The 12,009-nt window shown below is 35.4% G+C and overlaps 1 protein-coding gene across 43 annotated transcripts in view; it reads left to right on the forward strand.

Annotated features, from left to right (window-relative positions):
• Positions 1 to 7,733: 7,733 nt before the first annotated feature.
• Positions 7,734 to 12,009, forward strand: part of LOC106872674 (bromodomain adjacent to zinc finger domain protein 2B) — a 269,963-nt gene continuing 265,687 nt past the window's right edge. For 26 of the 43 annotated variants that reach the window (XM_089364670.1, XM_089364684.1, XM_089364669.1 and 23 more), the window contains exon 1: positions 7,734 to 7,837. The gene's annotated coding sequence lies outside the window, so the exon portion shown is untranslated. Of the gene's footprint in view, positions 7,838 to 8,671; positions 8,793 to 9,930; positions 10,452 to 12,009 lie in introns of those variants that run through there. The other 17 variants (XM_089364671.1, XM_089364687.1, XM_089364673.1 and 14 more) reach the window with 6 other exon arrangements.

Consider the following 12,009-nt stretch of genomic DNA (forward strand, 5'->3'; position numbering starts at 1 on the left):
CCAAGGACCTGTTGAGACAAGTGAAGTCGAAATCAAATTTGATGACAGCATCGCATGACTAGCATCCATGCCAGTGGAGCACTAAGAACACCATCCGAGCATGATCGTTACCAGGGCTGCTGACTGGATCTCATGCCAGTGGCATGTAAAAAGCACCATTTGAACATGTCTCTTTACTGGCACTTGTGCCGTTGGCATGCGAAAAACAACATTCGACTGAGGTCATTGTCAGTGCCGCTGGACTGGCTCCTGTGCAGGTGGCAAGCAAAAAACACCATTTGAGCGTGGCCATTGTCAGTACCGCCTGACTGGCCGTCGTGCTGGTGGCACGTAAAAGCACCCACTACACTCTTGAAGTGGTTGGGGTTGGAAGGGCATCCAGCTGTAGAAAGTCTGCCAGATCAGATTGGAGCCTGGTGCAGCCATCTGGTTTCAGCAGTCCTCAGTCAAACCGTTCAACTCATGCCAGCATGGAAAGTGGACATTAAACGATGATGATGATGATAATGATATATATATATATATATATTTGTATACACACACATACGACAGGCTTCTTTCAGATTCTATGGCTGGCTTGGTGTTATAGTTGGAGAGACTTGTCCAAGGTAAAACACAGTAGGACTGAACCCAGAGCCATGCGGTTGGGAAGCAAGCTTCTTACCACACAGTCATGCCGGTGCCTATATACCTCATGGTATGATTAAATGATCACTTTCACGAGACATTTGCTGATATATGTTGTTTGTATTACTTTTCTCCTTTTAGAATTTTTATACAACTGACAGAATTTCAATCGTAGGAAACCTTCAGCTATGTCATCCATGTTTATATACTCTACTCTCTCTCCCTCTCTTTCTCACAGCCTTTCTTTCTCCCCCTCTATCTACCCTCTTCTTTTCTCCCTCTCCCCTCTCCCACTCATTCTCTCTCTTTTGGTGGGAGAGTCAAGATTGGGCATTATAAACATTGTGATCGATTGTCTCAGTTCCTTCCAACACTTAAACACACACACACACACACCGCTCGTTCCACATTCTGTTGTCTTTGGTAGGTTCTGGGAAGGAGATTTCACTCAATGTACAGCAATGCCAAGAAAATAATAAAAATCATATAGGTGAAGAAAAAAATACCCAAGATTCTGTGGAATTGGAAATAGCTAACGACAAAGAAAAGAATGAAGAAGAGAGGGGGGAAGGGGGTGGGGAGATGATAAAAGACAAGGAAATAAAGGCATAAAGTCGATATATTAACATTTGCTATATTTCAACTTATGTTGATGACAGGTTGGCTTATAAGCTAGCTTAACTTATCAACAAAATAAAAAATATATTTGTGTATATAAAAAAAAAGCTTATTAATGGTAAAATCTTTTTAAAGTCACAACCTACTGTCTTAAAAAGCAAAGAAAAAAAAAACAAAAAAATCCCAGAAGGATGGACACATTGGTTAATATAATCCTAGGTTTTTCTGTGTTGAAGTATATGAAGGGATGGTCATAGCTGGAAGTCCAATGATCATTGATTTACTTGAACAGGACTGACCTAGGGCTAAATGACAATAAATCTTCAGAGATGAAATACTTTTCAAGGTTTATATTTATATATAGGTGCAGGCGTGGCTGTGTGGTAAGAAGCTAGTTTCCTGACCATACAGTTCTGGGTTCAATCTTACTATAGCTCCAGAGCAATCAAAGCCTTTTGAGTGGATTTGACAGACAGAAACTGAGAGAAGCCCATAATTTGTGTGTGTGTGTGTGAAGGTACATGGCTCAGTGATTAGAGCATTGGGCTCACGATCATGAGGTAGTGAGTTCAATTCCTGGACTGGGCTGTGTGTTGTGTTCTTGAGCAAGACACTTTATTTCATGTTGCTCCAGTTCACTTAGCTGTAGGAATGAGCTGCAATGTCACTGGTACCAAGCTGTATTGGCCGTAAGCCTTTCCCTTGGATAACGTGGGAGGCTGGTATGCATGGGCGACTGCTGGTCTTCCATAAACAACCTTGCTCAGACTTGTGCCTCAGAGGGGAACTTTCTAGGTGCAATCCCATGATCATCCATGACAAAAGAGGTTTTTTACCCTTTATGTGTGTGTGTGTGTGTGTGTCCTTATGTGTCTGTGTATATGTATGTGTGTGCGTTTTTGTGTCCGCCGCCCACCATCATTTGACAACTAGTGTTGGTTTGTTTACATCCTCATAACTTAGTGAGTTGACAAAAGAGACCAATAGGCTTAAAAACACAAGCACTTGGGGGTCAATTTGCTTTATCAAAACCCTTCAAGGTGATGCCGCAGCATGGCCAGAATCCAGTGACTGAAACAAATAAAAGATAAAAAAGATAAAAGAACTACATGAAAGCACACAGAATTTTCTCATCTCCAAAGATTAAAGTTAAGAGTAAAACAAATTATAAACTTATTAGCAATGACTCATCTCAAATATTTAAACATTTCATCACCAAACAATATTGTATACTCTTCTATTAAGAATAGTGATGTCATGATGGTCGTTAAAAGGACAACGGCTTCTCTGTTGTACTCACACCAACCCCTACAAACACACACACACATACCTTATTCAATGATACGGCTCACTCACTCTACTCGAACAAGAATATATATATATATATATATATATATATATATATATATATATATTTATATATATATATATATATATATATATATATATATATATATATATATATATATATATATATATATATATATATATATATATATATATATTTATATATATATTTATATATATATATATATATATATATATATATATATATATATATATATATATATATATATATATATATATATATATGTATATATATATATATATAGGTGCAGAAGTGACTGTGTGGTGCCTTGGGCAAGTGTGTTCTACTATATCCTCAGGCCGACCAAAGCCTCGTGAGTGGATTTGGTAGACAGAAATTAAAAGAAACCCCATCGTATATATATATATATATGCTTATATATGTGTATGTGTATACGTTTGTGTGTCTGTGTTTGTCCCCACCAACATCGCTTGACAACCGATGCTGGTGCATTTACATCCCTGTAACTTAGCGGTACCAGGCTCACAAAGAATAAGTCCTGGAGTCGATTTGCTCAACTAAAAGTGGTGCTCCAGCATGGCTGCAGTCAAATGATTGAAACAAATAAAAGAATATATATGTGCATATATACACACATAAACACTCGTACACACACACAAGACGTTAAAATATAAATGGAAAATTATACATCTACACATCTTTTTTTTTTATTATTACAGTCTTAATACGCAGCATATTCTCTTTAAACTTCTATCCAACATGTTTCTGCTGCATGGATATCTTGTCATGTGGTGTCCATATGCACCCTGTTGGTTTGGTTTGGCTACAATAAGATTTCATCCTGGTCAAAAAGTATCCATGCAGCTCTATTCAAGGTGGTGCCACTTGTAGAGTTTGAAGTTGAGCAGGTAAATTCATTACACATCGGAAAAATGCTTACTCTCTCTTTTACTTGTTTCAGTCATTTGACCGTGGCCATGCTGGAGCACTGCTTTTTAGTCGAGCAAGTCGACTCCCAGGACTTATTCTTTGTAAGCCTAGTACTTATTCTATCGGTCTCTTTTGCCGAACCGATAAGTTACGGGGACATAAATACACCAGCATCGGTTGTCAAGCGATGTTGGTGGGGACAAACACAGACACACAAACACACACATATATATGCATATATACGATGGGCTTCTTTCCTCATAAATACGATACCAGTCCATTGCAGCATAATTTGTTTACAGTTGAGTGGACTGGGGCAATGTGAAATGAAGTGTCTTGTTCAAGAACACACTGCATCACTTGGTCTGGGCATCAAAACCACAATCATGAGAAAAAACACCCAAAACCACCAAGCTACACACTTTCATACACGAAGTGTATTCCCACAGCCATATTGTTAACATTTATAATCAGTGTCTCGAGGTTCCTTCTAATTCAATATATACATTGCTCACTCTTAGCCTGTCAGTTGGACATATGCTTGGCTAAGGAGGTCTAATAAGACCGAAACATATCAGTTGCTTTTTACAGCTACTTAAAGAAGTATATCCACTCCAACCTCCATTGATCATATCGTTTAAATATTTCAATCAGCTGAGCTTATGGGAATTACCTCCCTTAGGGTTCTTTTTTCTTTTAACTAATTGCTTGTGTATCTCTTTCTCAATAAGTTGTATTACCTAAGAGAAATCCTACTGTGTATTTCGTTTGCATAATGCTCCTTCAGGTATTATCCTTAGCCATACCGTATGCCCTGTAATCTTTTTTCTTTTTTTTAGATATGTCTCCCTTTGTCATTCCAAGCACTTTCTTACGGAGATTGTTCCAGCTTTTCAACCCGAACATTCACAATATCTCGTATCTCCAGGAGTCCTTTCCCCCCCCTTTCTTCTCTGATCGTAAATATTTTTTCTTTTCTTTAGCATAAAAATGAAGACATTGTGTATTAAGATTGCCAATCCTCTCATCCAAACAATTCTTTTATAATATAACTCTATATATTACATAAAATACACGTATGTGATTTTATGACATATAAATAGACAAATGGATATAAAAAGACAGATAGAAAGATGGATATGGCGTCAATCTCTAAGTATATTAACAGTATAAACTACTCCGCCAATCTCTTGCTTTTATTGTTATTCGAAGCTTTTTCTGCTCCCGCCAAAACTACATTCGGCAAGACGCGCACACACACACAAAGGATTTAGTCAGAACATTAGTCCACACACACACACGCACGCATAAAGTAGTAGCATTAAATCAGTGAGAATTGTTCAAATTTTTAATTCTCTTCCAGAAGGGTTAAAAAGCTTCAACAATCGTTTACACAAACATTCATTGCAAATGTTGATTGTATTGAACTGATAAAGTACATGTACACACACATTTATTATAAACATACACAAATACATGTGTGCGTATGCGCACGTGTATGTATTGATAGTTTTGTGGAGTTTAAAATAGAAGTGTATGATAGAGAAGGGAGAGAGAGAGAGGAGAAGAAGAGAGAAGGCTTGTGGAAAGGGAGAGTGAGAAAGACAGTGGGCAAAGGAGAGAAAGAAAGAAAAAATAGTGAGGGAAGGAGGAAGAAAGGAAGACAAAGTGAGGGAGGAAGAGAGATAGTGAATGAAAGAGCTGGGAGAATAAAAGAGAAATAGAGAGGAAGGGAGAGAGAGTAAGACAGAAAGAGAAAGAGATCGTGAGGGAGGGAGAAAAGATAATGTTCATATGCTGTGGTGACGTCACACCCGCCGGCAGCAGCAGCAGCAGTGGCTACAAGCGCTCAACTTAAAATTGTACAAAATCATCATTACATACACACAGAAAAGAATTTTTACACACACATACATGCATAGAAAATGTAGTTTTATTACTTTTACACACTTTCACTTTAATAATTCCCTTGTTTCATGCTCAAATAACTGCCACCATAACTGTTCTTTCTCATCACCAGTAACAACAGCAACACACGCGCGCATATTTATAAACGAAACAAAACAAGTCGAAAGCCAAAAATACAAAGAAAACTATCACACACACATATATATATATATACATGTGTGCACACACACACATATGAGACTTAAAGGAAAATCAATAAATGAAAAGAAAAAATATATAAAGACCACTCGATCTTTCTCCTACTCGTTTACTCTTGTTTTTCTTATTTTATTAATGTCTCTTTCTTTGTTTTTCTTTCTTTTATTAATTCTGTCATCTAACTCAGCCTCGATCCCTTTTCTACTTGTTTAAAGAGTAATTCCATTCTGGTTGGTACCACCCGAAAAACGTGTATATTTCAGCCTTCCAGCGACAACACCACTTCTAAGATTAAAACAGGGCTCTTCTAAAAATAAATAAATAATGACCCTTACACATAAGCTATTTGCTGCCGCTGTCATTGGATCTCTAAGCATTAAGATATTTTATATGCGTTCAGATGGTTCTATATATATATATATATATATATATAATTAGCACAGGGCCTCCGAGATAAGTAGGAAGGCGGAATGAAGGTATACTCAGACCAAAGATCTGGCCCTAATGCTATTATATATATATATATATATATATATATATACATACATAAACGATCTTAGTTCAAATCTCATTGGGAGTCAACTTTGCTTCATCTTTTTCGGTGTATAATAAAAAAAAAATTCAATGTTGGTGTCCTGGACAGTGGATGGGCCCTGGTGGAACTATAAGAACGTCGAACTGGTTGCTTTGTGGTATTTGCTTCGGCGCTTTGCGTTCTGTGTTCAAATTCTGTCGTGGCTAACTTAGGTAGTATATTTAATCCGTCACCCTGTTTAGCATCACCACCTGGCAGCTTTCGTGTCTTAAATAATCAACTCTGTTGCGAGCATTAGGGTCAGGTCTTTAGTAGTTTGAGTATACCTTCATTCCGTCCTCCAACTAATTAATAACAGAGGGCCTGTACCCACGGAGGCCCTGTACCAATTATATAACTTTTGAGTAGATAGTTTGGAAAAACACAATGCACTGTAACATCCCTCCTTACTCACAAATTTCGGGTTATGTCTAAATAAACGTAAGGAGTACTTTGTACGTCTCAAAGTTTTGGTGCTGCTTTTTCAGTTTCAATTTGAAATCTTAAAAAGACAACAACAAAAACATTAACTCAAACACAAACCGTGTGTTTTGTATTTTTAAAAATATCGCAAACAATAACGTGTCTCTGCAGTGTAATTTGCATTTGTCATTCATATTTGAAGCTAAGAGGGATTCCTTCTTCCTTTTCCCGAGTTTCATTCAAAAAGTTGCTTAAAATTTTGCTATTCCATTATATATATATATATATACACATATATCATCACAATAATATATATATATTTCTCGTGCCATTCTATTCCTTTTAACCGAGAGTCCGCCGTCATCGTATCCTCGTCCCACAAAACTGATTAAGCTTGACTGATCAAATTGGCTCCTTGTCGAAGAAAGGGAATCGTTTTCTTCTACCACTCAACATTCTCTACAACATCCAACCACCGCAATTAGTGTCAGCTCTTTCCAATCCCAACTCAACTAAGGCCTCATTCAAAGGTCTTGACTCTTTACTTTAAGATGTCCCCTTCTCTCCATACATTTTATATTGAGTGGGATCCACTATGGGGTAGAATAAACTGCAGCTTTCCTTTGTGCGTGCCTTGCTTTTTTGTTTGTCCTTATGATCGACACAATCATATCGAAAGCGTGAAATAAGTTACATGGGCAGTTTAAAATGTGTTTGTGTATATATGTACGCGTGCGTAGTTTTATCCAGATTAAAATTATTGTCTACACACACACACAACTACCAGTGCCAGCTTTATGTCTTTTAACTATATTACCTCTGTGATATATAAATAAATATTTAGATAGATAGACACACACTACATCCGTTATTTATCTGTTGTGGTAGCATGTAGTAGGTTCTCTCTCTCTATCACCCACACTGTCTGTATCTCCCTACACTCTCTCTTTCACTTCTAGTACCGTCACCACCACCACAACTATCATCGTCACTAAGCAGCAGGAGAACCGGCTTCGCCACCACCACCACCACCACCATCACTACCATCATCATCACAATAATAATACAGGCTTTATTGACCATTATTTCTCCTTTTTCTTCTCGCTCTTTCAGCCGTTTATCTCCGACATATTTATTCGTACTTTAGCTTTAGTAGCTCGTGTAAGTTTTTCTGCAGCGCTAACCAACTCTGAGTGGTTTTCTTGTCCTAACCAGAGGGGACGCCCAAGGTAAGTCCCAGAAAAATTCGAACAAACTTTCGCTACCAAAACCAATCAAACAAAAACAAAACATTTCTTTGGAAGGACTTTACGTATAAATATGACATTTTCTCTCTCTCTCGTTCTTTCTTCCTTCCGTCCTTGCAGTTAAATTCGTTTTAATTGACAGATATTGCTGGCTGTGTATTATATATATATATATATATATATATATATATATATATATATATATTCCTGTTCATCAACCCCATACATTATCAGTCAATTCACTTTTAAACCGGATCGTCAAGGACAATTCTACTTTGTTTATTCATCTTCTCCAACTTCATTTTGACTTTTTCTTCTCAACGTACGAAGGTAAAAGAAACAATAAAACAAATATAACAAAATATAGTAAATAAAAATAAATTGAGACATATATTTAAAACTATTCTAGAAGTATTCTTCTTCGTTAGCTATCATTAAACTTAGTAACTTAATTCATCTAAAATAACACTAAAATACTTCAAATATAAACAGATGTATATCATTTTATGTGGCATTCATTATTGACTATTTTCCATCTTAGATATACAATTGTCCCTTAGGGATCACATCCTTTCATTTGTATTATTATTATGATATAACCCTTATCCAAAAATTTGCTGTAGCACTCAACTTTGGTTTGTTTCGAATCCAGAAACTTCAAGTAAAGGATGAAAGAAATTTATAAAATAAAATAAGGATGATGAGAGAAGCAATGCAATAAAGGTTGTTGTTGTTGTTGTTGATCTTTGGTTAATTTAATTTTCTGATTTGCTCACGAGTTGTGATTTCTCGATTATAAAAGGTGTTGTGTGAGAAGGAAATATTGATCTGTTGGGTGTGGATGTCGAGTGAGGAGAGATAAACGAATTTAATCTAAGAAACAAAACATCACAACCACACATAGTATTGGCTCCTCTTGTCAATTTCAGGCAGAGAAGTAAGTTTCCTTTTTGTCTCTTTCACTTTATATTCAAGTTTGTCTCTTTCTCTTCGTATATGTGTGTGTGTATAAATCTTATTTTACTATTAAATATCAAACCGAGGAAATGTTTAGGGTTTCCTCTTGTGTTCTTTGAACTTTCTGTCTTTAACATTCCTGAGTTTCATGTCGAAGACAACTGTTTATCTTTTGTCTGTAAGCTTTCCTCTCTTACATTTCGAAGGATATTTCAATTCCCCGTTTACGTTTCTTTTTCCGTTTTTACTCATAAAGTTTGAGCGTGTATGTACACACACACATATATATATACACATATACACAACCATGCTCTCGTCTTTCTCTTGTTGACACCTGTCTCACAACACAACAGACACACGTGGAACATAAACGTTTACTACTACTACCAGATGCTTTTTAAAGTTATCGGGTTCCCCCCAGCTAATTTATATAATTTACTTCATATCTTAAACCTTTATCCCTAACGAAAGCCACAATACAAGGGCCTTCAAATAACCCTGTCATTTGAAGTATTTTAAAACAGCAATGAGTCTCCAATTTATTGCTTTGTGTTCGTACATGTGCGCCGTCACTTTACTTGGGATTTTTTCGGAATCAACTGATGAGAAATTCTCTTAAACCAGCCGTTTATTCGTTGTAATTGGTAATTAAATTAATTTGGGGCTATTTTGGTATTCTTACTTATGTGAAATAATATTTAAACACTTCTAACTTGGAAGCGAGTTGCTTTTATTGTTGATTCACTTAGTCATCTGTAATCCATTAGCAGTTTTTAATATACCTGACTGATATTTCCTTGCTTCTTTGCCTCCTAGCACTGCACAGAAATTTGATAGGATTTGTTTTGTACTTCTACAAATGAAAAGCCAAAAATTCACATTTATACAAATTAAATTGGTCAGTTTGTTCGGTAAATAACCACTGGTTTGGTCAAGGAAATACACTCAGTTTGTAAACATCCTCTTTGAGAATATCTTGTTAAATCGTTATTTTCACCAGGAAATCAAATCAAATAATAGAATAAAAAATATGACATTTATAAAATAAAATGTCCTTCACCTTGTTATCAGAATAAAAATTAAAAAATGCTATGAAATAGCTCTTGCGTTTAATTATTATCATGTGTGGGTGCGTTAGAAATGAATGGATGGATAAGCTTTCTGTCAAATTAGAAATTATCTGAAAAACCAGTATTACCATTAGAATATTTCTGTTTGTGGTGGCTTAAAGCTATTTTCAGTTGGTATTGTGCTTTCTTCCTTTATTTATCCTTCTTTCTATTTCTATATCTCTCTCTTCCCTTTTCATATTCAAAACACATTTTCAATTAGCCTGTAATTAATTCTGTCCATAGTTGCTTCTAATACAAGCACCACAATCAAATGGAGATGTTTTCTTTTTTTCTTTCTTTTTTTTCTCCTTTTTCCATTTCGTTGAAGTAAAAAAGAAAAAAATATTTAAAAGCCGAGTAAAATTAGACAGAGGAGAGAGAGTAAGTGAGAAGGAAAAATAAATGAGAAAGAGGGAGTAAATTTGATATCTTTAACTGCCAGAACAAATGTAGTAGAACCTTCCATTTTGGCGCTGTCAACTCCCCAGCACACTTTTAGTAACAAGCATCTTTTTGTAAGCTGACTGGTATGAAACAATTTATTTTTTTCTCTCATTTCTATAATTTTCTTCCTTTCCAAATGTCTTTTGTGTACGTGTGTATGTATATGAATGACTGTGTGTGTGTATGTGTGTGTTGTGTGTTCGAACAGTTGGCTAGCATCTTCATTCGTTCTTCCTCCAGCAACTGTCAATTTTCCTCGCATTCAATCCATCTATTCCAAAGAGTATAATCAATGTTCTCGGCCCTTCCACTGTTTTCCATATCTAGGTTAACAGATATCGGAGTCATATCTAAGATAATGTCTGCCGCATTTTTGTGAACAGGGAGTTAGTTGGCAGCGATGAGGATGAGAGTGTTTCCAATATGAACAAGATAGACGGGTCGTAATCATGACTTCCTCGATTACCTCCCCCTTCCTACACTGTCACCAATTTGAACAGCTTCTCTTTCACTCTCAACCACTCCTCTCTCTCTCTCTCTCTTTCTTAATTCCTTTCCTTCTCTCTTTCTTTCAAGAAGTTACTATTCTTTATTATTTCTTTTCATGTATTTTTCCTTTTTGTAGGGGTTCAATTATACCCCCTAGATTATTTTAAATTCTGAATAATAACACAGCAGATGTTAATAATAAAATCAAGTGTTAACAAAATTCTCTTTTGTTACCAAAAATCTGGTTTTTACCTAACTGATTAAAAAAAAATTCCATTTTTTTTTTCTTTGACTCACGAAAAGAATAATATTTCTTTATGGTATAAAATATCTTGACTCCTTAATATCTTGCACAATATATTCATTATGCTTTTATCTATGAGAGCATTGTTCTTCTCTCATCCGTTTCTTCATACATTGTAAAAGAAACTTGCTTAACTACACTTATTAAAAGCATAATTAGAGTGGTAAGAAGTTTGTGTGTCTACATTTTCATAAATTAGGTTTGTTCTTAATTATTACTGTTCCCTCTTCTAACCCAATATAATTGTAACCCAATCCCTTAAATCTGTGATGTAAACTCAATCTGAATAAGTAAGGAGTCACTTTACAAGTTTTCTGTATGTGAAAATTACAAAAATAATAATAATAATAATAGACAAAATAGAATAAAAAAGCAAAAGAAAACCTTCATTAGGAAAAAGAAAGTGATTGACTATTTATGAAACCTTTAGAAGAAATACTTGAAGAATTATTTCTTTTGCTAAGATTACTTCTCCACTTTTTCAAAAAATTGTTAGCTTCTTTTAATGCCATCACACACAACAGACTAACTTTTTGGTAAGATCTAAAGAAGCCTGATCATGTATCTGAAATTTTTCTCAACTTCTTAATGACTAAGAGAATTTCATTAAATCACCCTTTTAATTTCTTGTAATTTCGTATGTTGGTATTTTCTCAACTATTTAAAGTGGGTTAAAGAAGGATTGTGTATATAGTGTAAATATTCCACTATACTTTGATCCCCGCCCTCAGTTAGAAAACATCATTGTGTACATTATTTAAGAAATCTTTCTGTAAAACCAAATTCTCTGAATTTAGCTCTTATGTGCTTCCCTCATTGGATAATAATGTACCATCACCTATTTCTTA

This window comes from Octopus bimaculoides, chromosome 16 (genome assembly GCF_046866305.1).
Source record: "Octopus bimaculoides isolate indiv1 chromosome 16, ASM4686630v1, whole genome shotgun sequence".
NCBI classification, from domain to species: Eukaryota; Metazoa; Mollusca; class Cephalopoda; order Octopoda; family Octopodidae; genus Octopus; species Octopus bimaculoides.